Source organism: Tupaia chinensis, unplaced genomic scaffold (assembly GCF_000334495.1).
Source record: "Tupaia chinensis unplaced genomic scaffold, TupChi_1.0 Scaffold000288_2, whole genome shotgun sequence".
Taxonomy (NCBI): Eukaryota; Metazoa; Chordata; class Mammalia; order Scandentia; family Tupaiidae; genus Tupaia; species Tupaia belangeri.
Genome location: NW_006159773.1, coordinates 4748328 through 4772186, shown reverse-complemented (window position 1 = coordinate 4772186; position 23859 = coordinate 4748328). Strand labels below are relative to the sequence as shown.

General features: G+C 40.4%; 2 pseudogenes; one reads left to right on the top strand and one right to left on the bottom strand.

Annotated features, from left to right (window-relative positions):
• The first annotated feature begins 14751 nt into the window (after positions 1 to 14751).
• Positions 14752 to 15401, top strand: LOC102488243 (ADP-ribosylation factor 1 pseudogene; annotated as a pseudogene).
• Positions 15402 to 22289: 6888 nt separating this feature from the next.
• Positions 22290 to 22972, bottom strand: LOC102487815 (nascent polypeptide-associated complex subunit alpha pseudogene; annotated as a pseudogene).
• Between the last annotated feature and the right edge of the window lie 887 nt (positions 22973 to 23859).

The window sequence follows — 23859 nt, the reverse complement described above, 5'->3', positions numbered from 1 at the left end:
GGGGGAAGGCATGGAGGGCAACCATGGATGCCAGGGACAATGGGGGAGGAGGATGGGACATAGCAGAGGGTGGGGGATGGGGAATCAAGGATGGCAAAACAAAAGGCAAGGTATGCAGGACATAAGAATTGGAGAATTATTTGCTGAGAACATGTATGTTGACATGCTTGACTGAGCCAATGCACAGTGTATTTTGGATGGAAAATTTATTTGTGTGTTGTGATGGTGTGTAGTGAATTAATGTAGAAAATGAATAAACTTAAAAAAAAGAAAAAAATAGTGAAAGTGTTTTATTTAATTAAATTTTAATTAGTGAAAAGGCGAACTTTAAATACTGACATTTGAGGGCTAGCCAATGACATGGAAGTTACGATGGCTGGATCCCACATGGCTGACTTGGTAGTTAGAATATTTGACCTGGTGTCTTGTGCCGAGCTCATGTGTGTGTGCCTATGAAATCTGAAGAGGAGAACAGAAGCGAAGGGATGGCTGCATTGTTATCCCCCCAGGAAGTGATTTCTCACATTCCCCATCTCTGTCTTTCTCTCTCTTTCTCTTTCTGTCTCCATCGAGTTTATGCATCCTAAAGAAAAAAAACAAAAACAAAAGACAAAACAAAATCCACAAAAACTCCTTATATTTGATTTGGTTATTAGAAAACTTTAAGGTATGTTTGGGACAACTTAGATATATGAATCTTCTTTCCCAACTGTAAGTCATTATTAAATCAAAATGTAGATCAAGTATATTTGGTAAAATTTAACTTCAGAACTGAGATGCACTGTAAGTGTAAAATTTTACACAACATTTTAAAAACTCAGTATAAAGCAAGAATATAAACTATCTTTTTCATTATTTTTATCAGATAACATTTTGAAATGACAGCATTTTGGGTTGATTTGGTTAAATAAAAACTATTTTTAATGTAAAAACAATGGCATGAAGAACAGTGGAAGTTTTCATGAAGACAGACGGATGCAAGGAAGAATACAATGAGTGTGACAACAATGGAACGCCAAAGCGCTCTGGGAACAGACAAGAAAATGCTTTCAATGTAAAGTTGATTCTGATAAGGCCAACCACATGATTAATAATCACCATAATGGAGTTGGTGCTGAACTGATTAATTTAGACTCAGAGATTTTATTCACCACGTATTAAACTGATTTTCTTTTAACAGATTTACCTATGGAGATCATTGAGATTAGCATCTTTTTAAAACTAATAGGAAATTGGAATCTGAATGTCTCTGTGTGCTTTCAATAATTGCCATGTCCCACCGGAAAGAGAATTTGGATTAGTTAGGAGACATCAATTAACATCTTAAAGGCATAAAATCCATTTTTAAGGTGAATGCTTTATGAAACATTGGTGGATCAGATTCTGCCCATTTAGGAAAAGGAAAGGTGTTTAGGCTACTACAATTAATGACTTACTAACATATTTGCATTTCTATCAGATGAGGACACCCCTTTGTCTTTTTATTTGCCTAAAGGAAGCATTCATATACTTTGGTGGGAATATATACAATAATGCAATTCTGAAATGTCTTTCTGTATATACTTAAATCAGAATGGCATTCAGATCATTCATTCATTACTATTTTTTTACCAGTACACACATTATCCTATACAATTCGAAGTTCAAATCAAATAAAGTGTGCATTTTTGTCAACGTCTACAAAAATAAGGAAATAGTTCATTCAGATTGTAAAATAATTGGTGATTAAATATCTCTGACTTTGCCATGTTCTGACAGATAGTCTGTGTCCCTCTAAGTTAGTGCTGGGAAAATAGGAGAAGAGAGACCAAGTATTTAGAATTAATTAGCTTTTTCTTCCTATGACTAAGGAATGCCTCTGCCTTACTTTTCTCTTCAGTGCTTTGTGGGTCAGCGCAGGGTTGAGAAGCATGTAAATCATATGAAGCAGCTTGGATAAGATTTATTTATGAGCATGTAACACGGCCTTCCCACTTTCTTGATATTCATGCCACATAAAAATTTTCTACAGTAGTTGTTTTATGTCTCCTTCTAGAAAATAACCAAAGAAGCAAGATCCAACGATAACATAGCCGAGATAGACCATCTTATTTGTTTATTTTTAATTTACTTATTCATTTCTTCCATGAGCGAGATACAGAGAGAGGGAAACAGACAGCACCTCTAACAGGATCTTGACACCACAATCCACTCCAGCCTCAGCTGCTGAGCATGGGCTGGAGCCCTGTGCCATGTGCCATGTGCTCAGGGTGGTTGCCCTCCAGATGCAAGTCTGCAACCTTCCCACCTGGGTCAGTCAGCTGTACTACCATTTGACCCCCAAGATATACTATGGTCTAGCATTTTAAAAAATACTAGAAATAACTTTTATCTTATGGCTTGTTATTACAGTCTTCTATTGACAGAGGGTGCATACACTCACCAGAGGAGGGGGGGAATGCCCTAATAGAGTATCGTCATGCTGAAATCCCACTGTCATCATCTCTCCATCCCACCAGGACTGGGGTACACATGTCCACGCACCTGGTGTGTTTTCTCAAGCTCTGGGGGCCAGAATCGGAACTATGATCCTTAGTGTGAGATCCAGATCCCTAGGCACAGCACTTAACCGCTGTGCCACGGGCTGGGCCTGTTGTTATATGTTAAATGCTATTTGTTAAAGGTTATTAATTCATGTGATTTTTAAAACTAAACTCCTAAAATTAAGTTACACTAATGAACCTAGGAATAATGAAAAAGATGGTAGAAAAATATATTTTGAAACGTTTGCTTTATTGTTATTGCTTTATTGTTAGTTATTGCTTTATTGTTATTGCTTTGAAGCCACAGGAAAACAACTGCAGATGAGAGTACAGAATGAAAAGGATAAAAAGAGACTACAAATAAGATTTTGTAACATCTGGGTCCTAGGCGTAATTTTAAAAACGCCTATTTCCAATTAAACCACATTATTCTGCCTGTTATTCTCCAGAATTTTTTTAAAGAGTTATTTTAACTTTATTATTATTTTAATATTTCCAGATAGAGACACACATAGAGAGAGGGAAAGTGAGAAAGTTAGCCAGGACTTGAACTGCAGTGGACCATGTGGGAGTCCAGCGCCCTTAACTACCACACCATCTACTGGCCCCCCTTCAGAATTCTCATGTCTGTGGTTTTACTCAAATCCTTTTTCCTAGTTAAATACCTTCCTCCTCCCTCACGCCTATCTGAAATCCACAAATCCTTCAGGCTTAGTTCAGATGGTACCTCTCTAGCCACCAAGAAATCCTGCTGATGGATCTGCACACATGCCCCATAACCAAGCGTACCTGCTGGTACCGCACAACAGTCAGCAACCATTCTGATGGGTTAATTATACTTTCTATTGACTGGAACTATGCCATACCAAAAGCAAATTTAAATGTTTACTTCTCAGGGATCAGGAGATGGTGTAATGGTTACATCACTGGACTCCCACGTAGTCGACTGCAGTTCGAGTACCAGACCCAGCGGCTTAAAACTCTTGCCAGGTGTGTGTGCATGCATGCCCAAAGTCCTGAGAGGAGAACAGAGAAGAAGAGATTACACCATGGCCATCCACTCTGAGGGGTGATTTCTTGCTTTCTGTCTGTCTCTCTGGCAAGCACACACGCCCTATAGCAAATAAACCTCTCTACCAAAAAAAGATTACTTCTCTATGCATTATTCAGTAAAAGAACATTCACTGAGCTTCTGCTCTGTATGTTGGGGATAAAATGCTGGGTAACAATCAGTCCAGTCTCTGCTCTCATGGAGCAGATAGTCTTGTGAGATTTTCTTTACATATTTGACCATAATTCTTTATGAATGATCTTCTTAGGATAATTATATACTGGTCTTGTGTGTCTCAAGCCCTTAGAGCATGGTGTCAATTTTTGCATCCCGCTGAATGCCTAGAATAGGGCTGGCAAAATACAGAGGAAAAGAAACCCAAAAGAAGCATTAAACAGATGTTGAATTACAGAATAGGAAATTGACAGGGAGAAAATGGATGGGTCAAGCCTAATGTCACATGGTGAGATAGTCTGAGTGTTTATTCATTTGACGAGCTTGAAGAAATCTGCGGTTCAAAAATCACATCAAAGTCTGCCAAACTATCTCCCCCATTTGCTAGTTTACATTTTTCATGTCATCAGTGGTTTATTTAGTAACAGATTTCAGAGACAGGTTTTCAATAAAGCTCCCTATTTTTACACACAGGAAAATGAACCAGAAGGCAATTCGATTTGTTCAGGAATGTATCAGCTGAACAGACAATCAGCAGCAGTCCCAGCAAAAATATAAACTGTAGCTTGTTTTTTTTACAGAGCAGCAAGCAGAGGGGTCGCTTTCACTAATGAAGATCAGAGGCAAACTTGAGTAATCAAAACACAGTCATGAGACAGAATAAAGTCCAGAAACAGATGCACATAGTCATTGATTTTGAAACAAAACACTACATTATAAAAAGCATACTTTTAGTCAGCCTAGGACTTCCAGCCAGATGAGGTGGCGTAGACCTCATTTCTCTCGGCTCTTGCCAGCTAAGCACAATTATAAACTCTGGAAATAATACAATGGGAACCCAAAGGGGAATTCTGACAGGCAGAAAGAAGAAGGGGAACTGGTTTGTGACCTTGTAACTGAAGGAGCAACACAGTGATGGGGCATTCTGTCTCCTCATCCTGACCAGGAGCAGAAGAAAGCAAACGCTGACCTGGAGCTCCTAAAGTATAACCTAACAGAAAAGAGAAAGCTCATGATGTTTCATTCCTACTGAGTCAATGAAACTGGGCAAAGCAAGACAGGCCCAGCACCACCACAAGTGGAATCCATTGGAAGCCTGGTTGATACAAGAGGCCAGGGGAAGGGCTCTCCTTCCTGACAGGACTGACGCTCTACTCTTCTTACCGCAAGGAGGACCCCACCACAGGAAGTGACTTGGCCTGGAAAGCCGTTTATTCCCAGGGACCCTCGACTCTACTTCCAGAGTCAGAAAGAGGGCACTGGGAAAGTATCCACCACTACCTGGCTCAGCAAAGAACTTCATGGTCAAGGTCCGAATACTCCCTTCTCTCACAGAAACACACCAGGCATCCCTATCTAGAGCAACTCTTTTGTCCTATCAGGCAACTGCATCAGGGCCACGTGGGAGCCCTGTGGTACCAGGAAACCAAGCAGACCAACCACCACCACAAAGACTCTGAAAATTAAACTGGCACTGGCACGTGACCTGCACACTTAGATCAGGCCCCACGTGCTAACCCAAGCAGGATGGCTGCCTGCTAAAATAAGTGGAAAGCCCCAAATAACACCAACATACAACTGAGTCAGACGTTAGAATTGGCAGCAATCATAAATTACAGGACTGGAAAATAAAAGGCATTTCAAAAAGTTTATGCCAAGATGGAAATAAACTACAGGTTATCTTGGCACAAAAATTCTGAAATCCGTGCATAGTGGTTTGAGTCCCAGACCTGGTCATTTACTTTCTCACTTTCTCTTCCTCTCTCTGGAGCAAATTAGTAAAAATAATACATAAAAATTAAATATTTTTTTAGAGATATTATTGCTGCAGGGCACATGCACTCACCAAGAGACAGAGATAGAAAGTGAAAAATCACTTTCCCGGCTGGATAGCCACATCTTAATCATGTCTCTTCCATTCTCCTCTTGGGAGAGTGCCCAGCGTGAGTTTTAAGCCTCTGGGTTCGGGACTTGAATTGCAATTGGCCATGTTGGAGTCCAGTGATGTAACCATTATGCCATTTGCTGGACCCAATAAAAAATTTTTTAAAAACAATAGTAATAAACTTACTGAATGGGTGCAACAGTAGAGATGACAAAAGAATAGTAACAGTAAAGTTGAGGAGAGATCACAAGAATTTATTCAGTAAGAACAACGGTGAAAAAATAGAGTAAAAAACCAACCAGAACCTCCCAGGACGATAATAAAAAGTTCCAACATTTGTATCATTGGTGTGTCAGAATGAAAAGAAAAAAAGAGTGAGGAAGAAAGTGTTTGAAAATAGAAGGACTGAAAGTCTTTGAAGTTTGGAAAAGGTCAATTAAACTTCACACTGCATAAAACAATCAACTCAAAATGGGTCATGAATTTAAATGTGAAATATAAAAATATAAAATTCTTAGAAAAAATAGAAAATCTTCAGGATCTAAAGTAAGACCAAAAAAAGTCAAAGACAAATGGAACCATAATAAATTGGACTTTATCAATATTTAAAGCTTTTGTTCAGCAAAAGACCATATTAAGACAGTGAAGGGGATAGCATATGGTGGTATGGTTAAGGCACTGGACTCTTACATAGCCAACCATGGTTCAAGTCTCAGATCTGGCTGCTTGAACATCATAAGAATGGAAGAGAAGGGACTATGGCATGGCCATGCCCACTGATGGATGATTTCTTACTTCTCCTCTCTCTGACTCCAGTGAGTACTCATACCTTATGGCAAAAACCTAAAAACACAAAACAAAATAGAACAAAACAAAAAGACAGTGAAAAGACAAACTGCAGACCAGAAGAAAAGACTGTTTATAAACCATGTATCTAACAAAGACGAATGTGTAGAATATAGAAAGGACTCCCAATTCAACAGTAAAATAATAATAATAATCCAAATAAGAAATAAGTAAAAGCTATTAAGAGATTATTCTTCCTGAAGGATATGCAGATAAACACACATATCAAAATATATTTAGGGGCCAGCCTGCAGCATAGTCATTAAGTTGCTGGACTCCCACATGACCAACCGTGGCTGAGTCCCAGACCTAGGGGCTTGAAACTCATGCCAAGAGCATGTGTGTGCATGCCCAAAAATCTCAGGAGGAGAAGGGATTGTAGTGTGGCCATTCCCCCATGCTTTTAGAAGATGTTAATATTGCGGAAAGCATACACAGGCTCTATATTACTTTTTACAACAAGTGAATGTACATGATCTCAAAAAAGATTTTTATTAAAATAAGTTTAAACAACAGACTCAAGTAATCTACAGTAGATATGAGAAAGATGGATTTATTGTTTTGTATGTATAATGTGAAACCATTGAAATATGAGAAACTTTCACTTCTAAAGCTATAAACATATATAGCTCTTTACATAATTTTTAAAGCTTAGTCATACCTATTGTATCATCTGATTCTTATTGGCCCTTTGAGAGAATGCTATTCTTTTTTGGATGTGGATGAATGCTATTATTGTGTGTATGTGTGTGTGTCTGTGTGGTGCTTTTTTTATACAAGGTGTTGCTACATCACCATCCTCCTGCCTCAGCCCCCAAGTAGCTAGGACTACAGGATCATACCACTATACCTGACTTTCATGGTAGCCCAGGAATCGAACAGACCTCCTATGTAGCCTCAGCCTGCCAAAATTCAATATCTAGCACATTGCTGCCAAGGCTGGGCCAAGATAATGCTATTACTATTGAAGTTTTACAGGTGAGGAAATGAGGAAACAAAGGCACAGAGAGATGATGCTGTCTGCCCACCCTGGCACTGCTAGTGAGTGGCCTAGTCAGGTTCCTGAAACAGATCTTCTGATTCCATACTATATCCTCTATATCTCGATAATTGGAACATGTCTTGGTGACTCAGACAAACATTCGGATCTTACAGTGTGCCAGGATCATCAATGATCAATTAGTCAGCATGAATAATATAGACGGAGAGACGAAGAGAGACTTGGTTTATATTCATGACACATGTTTGATGCCAATGTTCCCTTTTTAAAGAAAGCAGAGGCACTGAAAATATACAGTTTTTTCAGGCTTCCTGCCAATTTGAATAAATAGACTTTATCAACTGTAAAATTTTAAACATGTTAAAAAGTTTCCCAATTAAAATATATTAATGCATAAGAAATAGCAATTTTTTAGTGATAAGGAAAAACACATACCCAAGCATGAATGAAGGTATAACAACCAAACTGAGACGCCATGGATATTTTGATCTGATGTAAAATGGTAAGGAATAGGGAACCAAGGATGGCAAAACAAAAAACAAAGTATACAAGACATAAGAATTGGAAAATTATTTGCTGATAACATGTATGTTGATGTGCTTGATTGAACCAATACACAGTGTATTTTGGATGGAAAATTCATTTGTATGCTGTAATGATGTATGGTGAATTAATGTAAAAAATAAATTTAAAGAGAAAAAAGAAATAAAAAAGAAATAAAATGGTTCTTCTCATTGATTCTTAAATTGAATCTTTAGGTCAAATGTACTAATTTAATGAAAGTGCATGACAGTGAATTCTCTTTGGGTTACATATTCTGATAAATGTTAATGAGCTTTTCATTACATTAATCACCATTAGGATGTTCTTCTGTGTAACTGTCAGTCAAAAGAGTTACTAAGAACTGCCATCTAAATTTTAGCCTGAGCCAGATGACTTGATTTGATTTCATTCCTGGTTCCTTTAGCTAACTGAGATCTCATAGTTAGGGAGAATCAAAACTTCAATTACAGTACTGAAAAGAAAATGATTACCATCAGCAACAATCAGAGTTATTTCACATTTGAATGGAATTCACATATTTTGACATCTAGTCGAATAAAAAGCAATAATAAGTTTTGAAACCTTTGAAATACTTGAGTAAATTTTATATATTAGCTAAAAGATAAAAATTAACACAATCTGTCTTTATTAGAAAAGTTCTGTGGATTTACAACAGAAGAGCAGTATCATCAATGAGAATTTGTGGTTCAAAGTATCACAACCGAAAGATTTTTCTATATGATCAAATTGAAGCAGTGCAACTGTATTTTCAGTATATTGACACCCTGCTCCTTCCAAAAGCATCTGAAGCAGGCAGAGCTAAATAACATCATTATCTTACAAGGGGCATTCACCTGACCACCTCCTGAACTAAGTATAATTGAGAAGAGAAATAAATTTAGAAGAAAATAGAATCCATGCCTGAGTTTCCCAAATAAAGTAGTTTTACTTGGCAAGAAATCTATGTGCTCATGAATCAACTAATTTAAAATTTTATAAGTTTTGAGGTTCAGCCTCAGTGGTGCAGGTGGTAGTGTACCCAACTGTAGAGTGGGAAGCCACATGGCCGACCTGGGGTTAGGATCCCTCACTAACCTGACCTATGCCAGGCATGCACATGCCCAATATCCTATGATGATGAAACCCTGTCAGGGATGCCTCTCTCTCTCTTTTTCAAGTGCACATATCATGAATAAAATGAATAAACTTAAAACATTTTATAAAAATCTAGTAGTGCTATTGCCACAGTACAAAGCTACAGATTTGGAATTTCAGAGAAATGTTTGTTTGTTTGTTTGTTTCTTTATTTTTGGAGAGATTTTTGCTATAGGGTGCATGCACTCGCCAGAGAGACAGAGATAGACAGAGAAACAGAAAGCAAGAAATCACCCCTTCAGGGGGGATGGCCACGCCACAATCCCTTCTCCTCCATTCTCCTCTCAGGATCTTAGGCACACATGCACATGCGCCTGGTGTGAGTTTAAACCACCGGGTCCGGGACGCGAACCGCAGTCAACTACATGGGAGTCCAGTGACATAGCCATTACGCAAACTGCTGGTTCCATTTATTTTTATTTTTTAAAATAATTTATTTATTTTTACATTTTCCCAAACATTTACTTTACATATCAAAAAAATTTTGTTCATATTCCATAGTTCTTGACAGTTAATAAGCAACTTTCAAAATTTCAAAAAATGAAATTTAAAGGTAATATTCAAAATATTTGTTATAATTTTTGTTTGTGACTCTATAACAGAAACAGTATGGTTTTAAATAGTTTTGAGAAAATATTTACATATCAGCTACTCAAATTGTTGAAAAGCAATGCCCAGCACACAAGTTACACATAAATCTTCTCAATTCAGCCCTGCCTACCAAGTATTCTGTGATATAACATCTGCTAACAAAGATCAGTCTCTTTTTCTTCCTTCAAAGTCTTTCTCAGGCTTCCTCAAGGGAATCCTCTGGTTGTGGCTGCTCTTTTACAATCTCAATCTCTACTGATTACAATGCTGGGCTGGAAAAGTCCAGGTTATTTTATGGTATGTTTGGATTTTGTTATAGGGCATGTGCAGTTACTGAAAAGAGACCAAGAGATAAGGAAAGTGAGAAATCACCCCCCAGGGTAGGGGTGACCACACCATAATCTGCTCTACTCCATTCTTCTCTTAGGATTTTGGGCACACAGGGACCATCTGTTTCTGTTTCTGGAGCCAAGAGGTCTGGGACTCAAACAATGCAGTCAGTAGGCCATACGGGATCCAGTCACCATAACTAACCACCATGCCACTGGCTGGCTCTCAAGTAATCTTTTTTTATAAATGCTGAACTAAATCTACTCATCTCACCTCCCTTATCTTCATTAACACTTACCCACCTTCCCTGCCACATTGAGCTCTAGCCTAAGCTTTGTCTTCAATCTTTAATAACACAACCATGGGCCAACTTTAATAAAAATAAATTGCATTTTAAAACAAATTTTATTTTGTGCCAAGTGCCACATTAAAATATTTCATTCTCAAAAGAATCACAAAAGTATGTATTGTTATTTTCTATATTTTACTGATTAGGTAACAAGCCTGGAAAGGTAAAATAACTTTCCCGAGATCTCAGAGAGCGCTTCGCCCTAGATTGGTATCTAGGTGTAACTCTTCCTCAGGCTTCACTCTTAATTTCTGCTTTTTGTGTTCCTGAATCTATACTTTGTAGTCTGGCAGACACACTACTTTCTCTGTGAGTGGGGTCTTGTCTTTCTATATTTGTTCCCCTCATCCAGAGGGGATACCTTCCAAGACCCCCAGCGGGTGCCTGAAACCATGGAAAGCACCAAACCTGTACAGCCTAGGTGTTCTCCTAAATATGCAAAGGAACTTCAAAAAGTTCACGGAACAATGAGATTAAAGTACAATTTGATTTCCATGCTGAAAAACAAAATTGAAATCCATGCATAGTTTTTCATAATATGCCTTTTTCCGTGAACTTTTTAAAAAGTCCTCCCTGTCATACATACCTCTAATGAAGTTTAATTTATATATCAGGCACAGTAAGAGGTTAACAATAATTATAAAATACAACAATTATAATAATAGTAACATATATTGTAATAAAACTTAAGTGATTATGATCTCTAACTTTCTCTTTGAAAATAACTAACTGAACAGTACTCAGCTGTTTTGGGACTGTGGTTCACTGCGGGTAACTGGAATCATGGATAAGGGGAGAATTACTATACCTCCTTTTTATTTAGGTCTTTCCAGGAACTAGAGCTCTGCTCTCTCCTGCCTAATGCCCTGAACAATGACTGCCCCTTCCAGGACCAGCCCTTCATGGCCTACAGTAGTACAGGGGCTGTGGGCCACTTTAAAAACTCATAACGATACCGGCTCCTTGTAAGTTAATCAGACTCAATTTTAGGGGTTTGCATAAAAATTAAATGTTACCATTTCCCTTAGGTATACAAACTCAGTCATTAATTTTTTTTTTAAGAAAAGAATTAAAGTTAGCAGGCCAGCCTGTGGCCTCATGGTTAAGGCAGCTGGATTCCACAAGATGGACTGTTCAGTTTGAAATCCAGATGGCTTGAGAAACATGCTGCGCAGGTGTGTGTGTGTTCCCAGAACCTTGAGAGGAGCGAGAAATGAAGGAAAGGGGATTGCTATAATGCCATTCTATGTGGGGGGAGGGGTGTTTTCTCTTTCTCTCTCTATGAGTGCAGGTGCCCTCTGGCAGTATTTTAAAAATATTTTAAAAAATGGAACTACAGTTAGCTTAGCAACTGTTTTCAGACACTGTTTCTGTCTTAGTTCATTTTGTGTTGCTAACAGAAATGCCTGAGGTTGAATGACTTACAAAGAAGTATAAGTTTACTGACTCACAGTTTTCATGGCTGGAAACTCCAAAGGCGTAGTCCGGCTTTAGGATGGGCTACAACATGGTTGGTAGAAGCACAGGGGACAGCAGGTGTGTTCAGAAAACAGAGCGCTTGCTTTCGCTTTTATAAGAACCTATTTTTGCAAGGTGAGCTCAAACTCTCACGAGACATTAATCCAAGTGCCTCCAAGATCTGATCACTGCTCATGAGGACCAAATTTCAAAACATGAACCTCTTATTTATTTATTTATTTTTGGTAGTGACTGCATGCACTGGGGTGGGGATGGGGGACTGAGGAGACAGAGAAAAAGGAGAAAGCACCCACCATGGGGAATGGTCACACCACAATCCCTTCTCCTCCATCTCTCCTCCTTTCTGGGTTTTTGGGCACACATGCACAAGTAGGCTTGGTGCAAAACATGAACTTTTAGTGTATTTTTTTATTTTTTTTACTTTAAGGTTTTTGCTTTAAGGTGCATGTACTCATCAGAGAAAGAGAGAGACAGTGAGAGGGAATGTGAGAAATCACCCCCAGAAGGGATGGCCATGCCACAATCCCTTCTCCATTCTCCTCTCGGGCTTTTAGACACACTCGCATGTGTACTTACTGTGATTTTCAAGCTGCGAGGTGAGAGACTGGATCCATAGTCTGCCATTAGAGGCCAGGCTTTAACCACCATACATGCCACATTCTTGCCCCTAAAACATGAACCTTTAAAGCAGCAGTCACCAGCTTTTGTGGCAAGAGGGACAATACCTCCTTGGAAGGAAGGTGAAGGAGATCCCAGAATGACCCATAGGCACTACATCCACCACGCACCCCATGTCCACAACTATCACATTGCGATAGATGATAAAACAATCACACACTGGGGCTGTGCTCCCATAAGAAGCCAATAATCTGTCGATCCAACAGGAGCCAGAGCCCAGGCCGCAATGCAGCCGATGGGGAGCAGCTGCAAACAGACGAGCTTCACCTGCTTGCCCACTGCTCAGCCCCACTGGGTGGCCAGGTGGTAGAGAGGTGGGAGGGCGGGAGAAGACAACAGGCCCAGGGCTGGCACCTGTCTACTACTGGGGACTGGAGACTTCTGTTTTAAAAGACAAACTGTTACCCAAACCATAACAATTGCTTTTCAACTATTAACTTTACACTGGTATTTGTTATATTGGAATACCTTTTAAATAAAGTGTTTCGGCAAAGAGAAAATATGATAATCAGGAATGGAAATATCTTGTTTCCTTGACAGACGTTTTCAGGCAAAATACAAATTAATAATTTGATTTTGATTTTTAATTGTTCAGAGTTTAGTTAGTATATTATCGACATCCCCAAATTTGATCATTCTAAAACAGTACCAAAATCAAGTGATGAATTCTAGAAGGCTTATCAGCCTTTTAGGGTCAGTTCTGGACCTTGCTAAATTCACCAATGTGAAGGCATTTCTGAAGACTCCTGGATGAACAATGAATATCCTAAGCAACACTTTTTTTTTTCGCTATAGGGCATGTGTACTCACTGGAAAGAGACAAGAGACACACGAGTGCTGGAGTGAGAAAGTACCCCTCCGGGGGGATGGCCATGCCACCGTCCGTCTCCTCCATTCTCCCTCAGGATTTTGGGCACACGCAGAGTGTTCTTCAAGCTTCCATGTCTGGGACTCACACCATGAAGTTGGCCATGTGGGACCCATCACACCACCAGCTGGCCCATAGGCAGGTCTTTTATCTTAATGTTTTCCTTCCAGCCTTCCACATTACTTAACTTCTGTTAAGGCATTTAATTCTGTTATTACAGTGTTTTATTAGTTGACTGTTGATGTTTTCTTCCATTTTCCCATCTTTCCTCAATATATAGCATACATCCATGGAACTCATTAAACAATCAATAATGTTTTAAATGGAATTTTGCAATCTCTTTTAATGGCTGATATTCTTAACAACACCTTTTACGAGTTAACCCATTAGCTTTGAGTATTTTTCTTTTAAAAACTCCTTTCTTTCTCTTTTCTTCTTTCTTCTTTCATGGCAGAGAGCAAAAGAAAGAGAGAGACAGAAGCACCCTCCATAAAGTCTCATACTGTGGTCGTCCCCACAGCCTTCCTGCCACCTGCCCCTTAGATACCAGGGCACTGTCAACTCCGCTAGGATGGAATAGACACATTCCAAAAGATGAAAGGAAGAAAGGAAGAAACAAAAAGAAAAACAAAAGCAAATAACTTGCTGTGGAAAACTCTGCATATAAAACCAACAGGAGAAAGCCAGCAGATGGCTTGGAGGGTAAGATGCTGGATCCCACATGGCCAACTCCATGGTTCAAGACCCAGACAGAGAGGCTTGAAAATCTCTCTAGGTATTTCTGCCTATGTGCCCAAAATCCTGAGAGGAGAAAGGATTGTGGCATGGTCATCCTTCAGGGCGTGGTGGGGGAAGTGATTTCTTACTTTCCATTTCTGTCTCTGTCTCCAGTGAGTGTACATGCCGTATAGCAAAACAAACAAGCAACAAAAAGCAGACAAACAAAACCACAAGGTCAGCCCATGGCACAGTAATTAAGGTGGCTGAACCCCACATGGCCAGCTGTACAGTTGGAGTCCTGGTCCTGGCACCTTGAGAAACACGTCAGGCACTTGTAGATCAATGGCCGCAATCCAGAAAGGAGGGAGAAATATTGAGGAAAAGAGATTGCAGCATGATCACCTCTCATGGAAAGAACTTTCTTACTCTTGGTTCCTCTCCAATGAATACAGGTGCCCTCTGATAAAAAGAAAAATTAAAAAGAAGAGTGAGAGAAAGAGTAGAAACCCCAGGGTCTATGATAGAGAAAAATGGGATTAGAAGCATAGCACTCGATCTTGTGGGAGTGAAACCAGCGCCTGGCTCGGAGCAGCAGCTGCCGAGGTTTCTCTGGCCAGTGTCGCTTCCACCCATCCACGAGCATGGGGAATATCTTTGCAAACCTCTTCAAGGACCTTTTTTGCACAAAAGAAATGCGGATCCTCATGGTCGGCCTGGATGCTGCAGGGAAGACGATTCTGTACGAACTGAAGCTGGGTGAGATTGTGGCTACCATTCCCACCACAGGTTTCAACGTGGAGACTGTAGAGGACAAGAACATCAGCTTCACTGTATGAGATGTGGGTGGCCAGGACAAGATCCGGCCTCTGTGGCACCACTATTTCCAGAATACACAAGGCTTGATCTTTGTGGTTGACAGCAATGACAGAGTTTGTGAACAAGGCCCACGAGGAGCTCATGAGGATGCTGGCTGAAGACGAGCTCAGGGATGCGGTCCTCCTTGTGTTTGCCAATAAGCAAGGCCTTCCTAATGCCATGAATGCAGCCGGAATTACAGATAAGCTGGGGCTGCACTCTCTGCGCCACAGGACCTGGTACATTCAGGCCACCTGCACCACCAGTGGGGACGGGCTCTATGAAGGACTGAACTGGTTGTCCAATCAGCTGCGGAGCCAGAAGTGAATGAGCACACTCCCCTTTCTCTCCCTCTCCCCCTTTCCCTCCCTCTCACTCCTCCTCTCCGCCCTCCGCTTCACTCTCATGTGGCAAACATGTGACTCTGTGGTATTGAGTGCCAGAAGCTGTCTCCATGGGTTTTGGTCACAGTGCGCATCGCACCATGCTGTAAATGTGGCAGACGCAGCCTGCAACCAGGTTTTTTATTTAATGTAAACAGTTTTTTGTTTCCAATGAGGCAGTTTCTGGCACTCCTATGCAATATTACTCAGCTTTTTTTATTGTAAAAAGAAAAATCAACTCAACTGTTTAGTGCTGAGAAGGGATTTGGACACATTGGCACCTGGCCTCCGGGTGGCCTCCTCTTTGTGTTAGAGCCAGAAGCACCTCCTGGCTTTAGATTTGGGTTGAGATCCGTTTTGGTGGTTGGTTTTTAGCCCAAACTCAGTGCATTTTTTTTTTTTTTTGAGAGAGATTTTCACTGTAGGGCGCGTGCGCTCGCCAGACAGACAGAGAGAGACATAGAGACAGAAAGCGAGAAATCACCCCCCAGGGGGGATGGTCACGCCACAATCCCTTCTCCTCCATTCTCCTCTCGGGATCTTGGGCACGCACGCACACGTGCCCGGCGTGAGTTTTAAGCCACCGGGTCCGGGACACGAACCGCGGTCGACTACGTGGGAGTCCAGCGACATAGCCATTACGCTAACTGCTGGTTCCCAAACTCAGTGCATTTTTAAAAATAGTTAAAAATACGAGATAAGAAGAACGCTTGCACACACAGAAGGGAGACTGTGCCTAGTGTAGGTTTCGTAGTTTCGGTCTAAAAACTAGTCCACCGGATCATCTGTTCCCCTTTGCGAATGTGAGAGACAGTGACAAAGCTGCGATCAATTCTGCGTGGTCACAATAGAGATCCCTGTGACTCGCTTGTCTTTGGGTCATCCTGCATTCCATAGCTTTGTGCTTGTACTTGTGCTCACGCGGTCAACTAGGGGACAGGCTGGGAGGCCACAGCATCCTGACTCTCTTACCCCCAGGCTGGGCCCCATGGCCCTATAGGAGGGGTCTATGTGGCTAGCCACGGCCATCTCAGGGGACACAGGGCCCTGGCCTTTCCCTTGGTAAGCATGTGGCCAGAATGGGAGCCCCTGCGGTCCCCAGTACTCACTTGCACGCTTGCTCGGACGTTGGCGGGATATATGGGGTCTCACCAGCAGGAGCACGTGCAAGCCAGGAGGGTCGGTCCATTCTAGAACCAAGCCCCTCTGGAGCACCTCCATCTTCACGTGTGAAGTAGCTTTCTCTCCCTCAGCCTGCAAGGGTCCGATTTGCCATCGAAAAAATGACCTCTACTTTTTCTTTTGTATTTTGATAAAACACTGAAGAAGCTGGAGTTATTCAATTTATCTTGGGGAAAACCTCAGAACTAGTTGATATGGCATTGTGGAAACTCTTACTGCTTTCAATACATGAAATTAAAAAAAAAGAAGCATAGCACTCAAAACAACAACATACTAAAAAAGAAAGAAGCCTAAAATGTGCACATGCTCAAATTGTTCTCTAAATTATTAATCACCTTGGAGCTAATTCATGGATGCAAAATCAGAATTAAAGCAGAAGTGACTGTACCTTCAATAAATGTTTAACAAAACATCGCCTGTGCATTTCCTGAATGCTCTTCTTGGAATGAGTACCACCACTGAAGTTCTCCTGACCAGGGGAGGGTAGGGGGTAGAGAAATGCTCTCTCTAGGGAGTCTGGCATGTCGATTTCATTTATTGCTTAGATGTCAAAGTATTCATTTCCAAAGGAAAGAAAATCACTGTGAAAGACCAAGAATCCTAAGAAATAAAGATGAGGGTCAGGAAGAATAAGAGAGTGCTCTCCAGGCAGCCTGAATAAAGGCTCCCAGATAGGGTGTTACTGAGTGGTGAGTAGCGTAGTAAGTAGTTGAGTGTGTTAGAATGTAGTTTGTAGCGGGGCAGTGGCAGGGAAAGATGGGACATTTTTCATCGTGCTAATAAGCTTGGACTTTATTCTTGGCTGATAGCCAACCTGCAAAGGCTGGCAGCAGTGGAATGACATTCAGAAAGATGAGCTGTCAGGATGGGCAGAGGCCATTCCAGCCACACTGGTGTCTCTAAACATCAGAAGGTTTTCGAAAATGCAAAGTACAAATTTGAGCTAAGGCAAGCATCTATTTATGAGAAAAATTATAGGAAAAATAATCTCTACTGTTTGTTAAGTAACTACTATATACCAAGCAGCATTTTGTGTCCTCTGGATGTTCACCCTTTTTATCAGAGGATAAGTGCACTTTCTGGGGGAAAGCAGAGAGAGAGAAAGAGGAAAAGTGACAAAGCACCATGGGGCATAGTCACCCCGCAATCCCTTCTCCATTTCTCCTTTCAGGATTCTGGGAATGTGCACACACACTCCCAGCATGTTTTTTAAGCTGACAGGTCTGAGACAGATCACATAATCAGCCATGTGGGATACAGTGGCCTTAATAACTAGACCATTGGCTGTTTTTTTATTTTTATTTTTAAAATAATCAATTGATGATTGGTTATATTTTGTAATCTGACCAATGAGAGAGAAACAGAGAAAGAGAGGGAAAGTGAGAAAGCCAGAGCCAGGTCCAGGACTCAAACCAGTCAGCCATGTGGGCATCTAGTGCCTCAACCACCACGCCACCCATTGGTCCCAGTTCCTTTGTTTTTTTTAAACCTTTCTAGCAGCCATATGAGTTTGATCTCATTTGCTCATATTTTCTCCTGTTTTACAGATGAAAAAATCAAGGCTGCACAGCTTAATTTGCCAAAAGTTATACAGTTAGAAGTGGCCCAGTTTACACCAATTACCACAACAGATTTATTGATAATATTAGCTCACTCTCAAAATAGTACTTTATTAAAAAAAGGTTTTTACCATAGGGCACATGAGCTTGCTGGAGAAAGAGAGAGAGACAGAAAGAGGAAAAAGGAGAAATCACCCCCCCCAATACCACCCCAGGAGAGATGGCAATGCTACAATCCTCTCTCCTCCTGGGATTCTGGGCATGCACACATGTGCACCTGGCATGATTTTTAAGCCAGCAGGTCCAGGACTTGGACCATGTGGGAGTCGCATTTGGCCATGTGGGAGTCTAGCACTTTAACTACCATGCCACCTGCTGGCCCCTCTTTCAAGGTTCTTATACTATTAAGAAATTTATAAGTACAGAGCAAAAAAGTAAAAAATGCATATTAAAAATGTATGTTTAAGGATAACTACTAAAAAAGCATTAAAATGTAAAACGGAAAAGTTAACAAAGGTGGAAACATACAATAATAGCATTTGATTAGGGACCAGCAGATGGCATAATGGTTACGTTGCTGGACTCCCATGTAGCCAATCATGGTTTGAGGCCTGGACTTGGTGGCTTAAAATTCATGCTAGGTGCATGTGCATACATGCCCGAAATTCTAAGAGGAGAATGGAAGAGGAGGGATTGTAGTGTGGCCATTCCCCTCGGGGTGATTTCTCACTTTCTATCACTCTGTCTCTCTTGGTCTCTATGGCACACACATTTGCTCTATTGAAAATATGTATCTTAAAAAAATAAAACAAACAAGCAAAAAATAAAACAGAAAATGAAAAAAATGAATTTGATTAATCCAAAAAAAGTCAGGAAAGGTGAAATAAAGAATAGATGGGGCTAGCAGAAAACAAATAGCAAAATAACAGAACTAACCTAACTATAAAAGAAATTAATTTAAAGGTATATAACTAAACACTCAAAAGATTCATGCACTGGATAAAAAATCTAAACAGATAAGTTTCACCTATGCACTTTAAATAGAAAGATGTGGCTAGGTTAAAAGAAAACACTATCGGGGTGGGGGGAGCAGGTGGTATGGTGGTTAAGTCACTGGACTCCCACACGGCTAAACATGGTTCGAATCCTGGACCTGATGGCTTGAAAATAATGCTAGGAATGTGTGCATGAGTGCCTAAAATCCTCAGAGGAGAGTGGAGTAGAAGGGATTGTGGCGTGGCCATACCTGCCCCCTACGGGGGAAGAAGATTTTTCACTTTCCCTCTAGCTGTTTGTCTCTCCTCCGTGAGTGCACATACCCTATGACAAAAACCTTAAAAAAGAAAACACCATGGCATTGGCACAAAATGGGCAATAAAGGGAAATTGAGACTATGGTAATATTTTGAACTAACAACTCTGAGAAATTTGAGGGGGAATTTACACAAAAGAAAGATTTAATTTATTTAATTTAACTTGAAAACCAGTTCAAATTTGGAACTCACAATTTTAAAAACAGGAGTCTTTAAAAAGTCCAATACAAAAATATTACTGAAAAGAAAGAGTTAAGGATGCAAAGTTAAGACATAACGAACGTATTTTTGCTAAAATTCTTAAAGTGCAGGACTAGCAGCTGGCATGGTGGTTAAGGTGCTGGACTATCACATGGTCAACCATGGTTTGAGTCCTGGACCGGGCACCTTAAAACTCATGTTGGGCACATGTGCATACATGCCCAAAATTCTAAAAGGATAATGGAGAAGAAACGTTTGCAGCATGGCCATCCCCCCTTCTGGGGGGAAGAGTTGGGAGGCAGTAATATCTTGCTTTCCCTCTTTCTGTCTCTGATGAGTGCATGCATCCTAGGACAAAAACCTATAAATAGGAATTTTATGTCCAACTTGGAAACTTGGGCTTCTAACTAATATAGAAGCAATTCTTTCAAAGGTTATGTTGATCAAGCATCTATAATTTATATGCAAAAACATTTCTGATTACATCTTCGCACAGTGCAAGTTAACTGTATTTTATGAAGCTGTCTTCACAAGAAAATATAAGACAATGAGCAGTTTATTTAATCTTGTTTTATAAGAGCCAAATCGTTAAACACATAAAAGGATTTTTGTAGTCACTTAACTGCAAAGGAATTTATGCTTACATAGAGAGAAAATTGTTATCTGAGCTTAGGTTTAGTTTTCTATCATTTGTTTCATAAACAATAAAGTATAATTAAATTATATTTCAGAAAATATTTTAGACTGCGTTTTGAAACGTTTCCATTTAAAAGCATCAAAAATGTTACAGTTCAGGGGCCAGCAGTTAGCGTAATGGCTAGGTCACTGACTCCCATGTAATCGACCGCAGTTTGAGTCCTGGACCCGATGGCGTAAACTCATGCCGGCACATGTGCGTGCATGCCCAAGGTCCCGAGAGGAGAATGGAGGAGAAGGGATTGCGGCGTGGCCATCCCCCCTGGGGGGTGATTTCTCGCTTTCTGTCTCTCTGTCTCTCTCTGTCTGTCTGGTGATCGCACATGCCCTATAGTAAAAACCTCTCCAAAAAAAGAAAACAAAAAGTCACAGTTCAAACATGCAAGCTGCTAGAACATGTCTACATAGCTCATATTAATTAAATGATTAGTCACATGGATTCTTGTGATGACTGGAGATAACATTATTATTATATATCCCAAAAGATTTACATTCCTTCACTCAAGTGAGAAATGAGAAAACTAAATATTTTTTCTTCTACGAACTTCAGGTATATTTCACATAAAGAAATAATCAAGAGGACATACTACAAAATATCATGTCAGATATTCTGAGTGCCACTTCCTAGAACCCCCGACCCACGATCAACTTAACTTGGGCTTACCAAAAGTTGACCTTGAACTAGGTTTTCTGCCATAAAATATGAGCAACACTCCCTCACTCCAAAGCACTTAGAAATATTGCTTCTTCTTGTGTTTGAAAATGACTTTTGACAGCAAAGTGAAAAGCACTATGTGTACAATTTGTACAAAGAGGCTATCCTCTGATTGACCGCCATTTGTAGAGACCAACTGTTATTTGTGGCTATCTAGAGTTATTACTATTCGTCCTGTGTCCATTTCTTAGTGCTCAACAAGACACACTCATTTCTGATTCTACCTATAGTTCAGGATTCTTTCTCTGAAGTTGTTTTCCAGAACTGCATAGCTCTACCTCATTAATTACTTAATTTCCCTAAGGTTCAGTCTCATCATCTGTAAAATAGAACACAATACAGATTTCATAGAAAATGGCAAAGAGAATCGATAAAAAGCAAATGGTTTATCTGTTACAGACTGTGTTAGGAATGTCTGTACTGTTCCTGCTCCCCAAATTCTTCATTTCACCTCTTTCTCAATGTTCAAGTGAGGCTGAAGGGTATTTGCCAGGGACTTAATGTTCATTATTTTCTTAAATGAGGTTCAGTTTCCTTACTATCCAGGTTCAAACTTGACATGACCCTGTAGTGTTAATTAGTGATACTTTACCAGAGAACTTCTTTACTGTAGTCAGGACCAAGGCAGCAAGGCAGGGACTTGGCACTGGGTTCAAATCCTGTGCTTCTCACGAGTCCCCACCAAGCTCAGATTTTGTCTCAGAGATGGCGAGAGTTCCACCCTCTCACACCCCTTTTTGTTCTGGGAACCCATTCCCTCTTGAAATGAATGTTTAGAATCCTTTCTCTGTGACTGGGAAAACAAACAAACAAACAAACAAAAGCTTGTTTAATGTATATAAATAAAACCTCAAAAGTAAATATTCAGGAGTGAGAAAGGAAGAGCCTTAAATAAACTAAGTGGAAGGATCAGGTCCAAAATATAGTGGGGAAAGCTGCAGGAGTGGAATTAGTGCCCACAGCATGCAGTGGAGCTGGGTGCTGCCAGAGCTGCCAAATGAGGAAACCTGCCCTGACCCTAAAGGGGTTTATACTCCAGTCGCATTAATGGGATGAATAAGACAGTCCATTTTTCTTTTCATCGAACAAGAAGCCATAACTTTATTAATGACAAAAACAGTACAAATTTCAAACCAGGCCGCAATATTCTTCTGGAATAATAAAAAAAAAAAAAAAAAAAAAAAAAAGTCTTCCTTTTCAGATGATTACATTGTTAATTCCATCATAGCACTTATAATATCATTACAATATAATTACCCATTTGCTGGTGACAAGACCAGTTCTCTCCTTAACTTCCACACCAGTTTCATCAACCTCTTCCTCTTCACTCTCCTCTTGTACAGTTGGAGTCTGTGTGTTTTCTTGAGTGTTGACACAGCTTCGCCTGGAACTTTGAATTTCTCATCAGTTGCAGATGTGTTTTCTGAGACAATTCCTCCATCGTGGCTTCCCCTAAAACTACGTAGGTATCTGTGGCTGGGCTCTTGTAGTCATCTGGTTTTGTGATGACAAAAGTGATATTCTTACATTTCCACATAGTGACTCTAGTAACCCCTGGAACCTGCTGAAACCCAGTTTGGACATAGCCGTCCGTGCCTTTATTTTCACTCCGACTGCTTTGCTTTCCTGACTGGTTCTTCATTGATTTCAGCTGCTGCTGCCAGTGGGGTTTGTTGGGTGGTTGCTTGTATGGAAGCTCATTCTTCGACCTCTGGTACTGATTTATCGCTATCAGATTCTATCTCCAACCTGTCTCAGCCTGGGGCTGTGGCAACTCCTGTTCTGTAGTAGGGATGGTTTCTGTGACTTCACTGGGCATTTTGTGCAGGGAACGTGGAACCAAGATAGCAGCAGAGAGAGAGCAAGCGAGAGCGTGACCCACACCTGTTGAAGAAGCCAGACAGCACATTTAAGAGAAGACTATAGTATAGCCATGACCCTTACCCCAATCCAGGGGGGGAGGCATTCTGAGACCCCCAGCAGATGCCTGAAAACTGCAGATAGTAAGTACCAAACCGTATATATACTGTTTTCTTTCTATCCATATGTGCCTATGATAAATGTATTAAGTTATGCTCAGTAAAATGTTAACAATAATGAAATAGGACAATTTTAATAAAATGTATGTGAATTGGTCTCTCTCTCTCAAGTATCTTATTGTGCTGGACTCACACATTTTCAGACAGTGTTTGACTTGGATAACTAAACCCAGGGGAATCAAAACCACAGATAAAAGGAAACTATGGTTGGGTCAAAAAAAAGGTAGTGAACACAAAGCCATGGGAATTCAGAAGAAGCAATGACTAAAGGGAATTAGCAGTCTTCATGAAGATGGTGTCATCAGAGATGGGCAGAATTACATCAGGTTGGGAGAAGCACATAATGCCTAAGGGAATGAGGATGGGAGAGTGGAGAGCACATCCACCCAATGACACTTGACTTTGATTAGAGTACAGGGTATCTATATAGGGGAGCAGCAGGAGCTAAACCAAAGTAAAACCAGTTGAAATTAGAGAGTGAAAACATAGCTTATCTACAGAAACACTGTGGTTAGCTCATAAGCCAATGGGAAGCCATTGAACAAATTTTACTATAGACTAAAAAGTGAGCCTATGTGTTTTAGAAATACCATTTGCTAACTGTGTATAGGTTTATAGGATGAGTTGAGAGAGTGACTCTACAGCCTAGTGGTTAAGGGAACCAGATCCCACATAGCCAACTACTACTAGAGTCTCAGTCCCAGGTGGCCCCCAAAAAACACACTA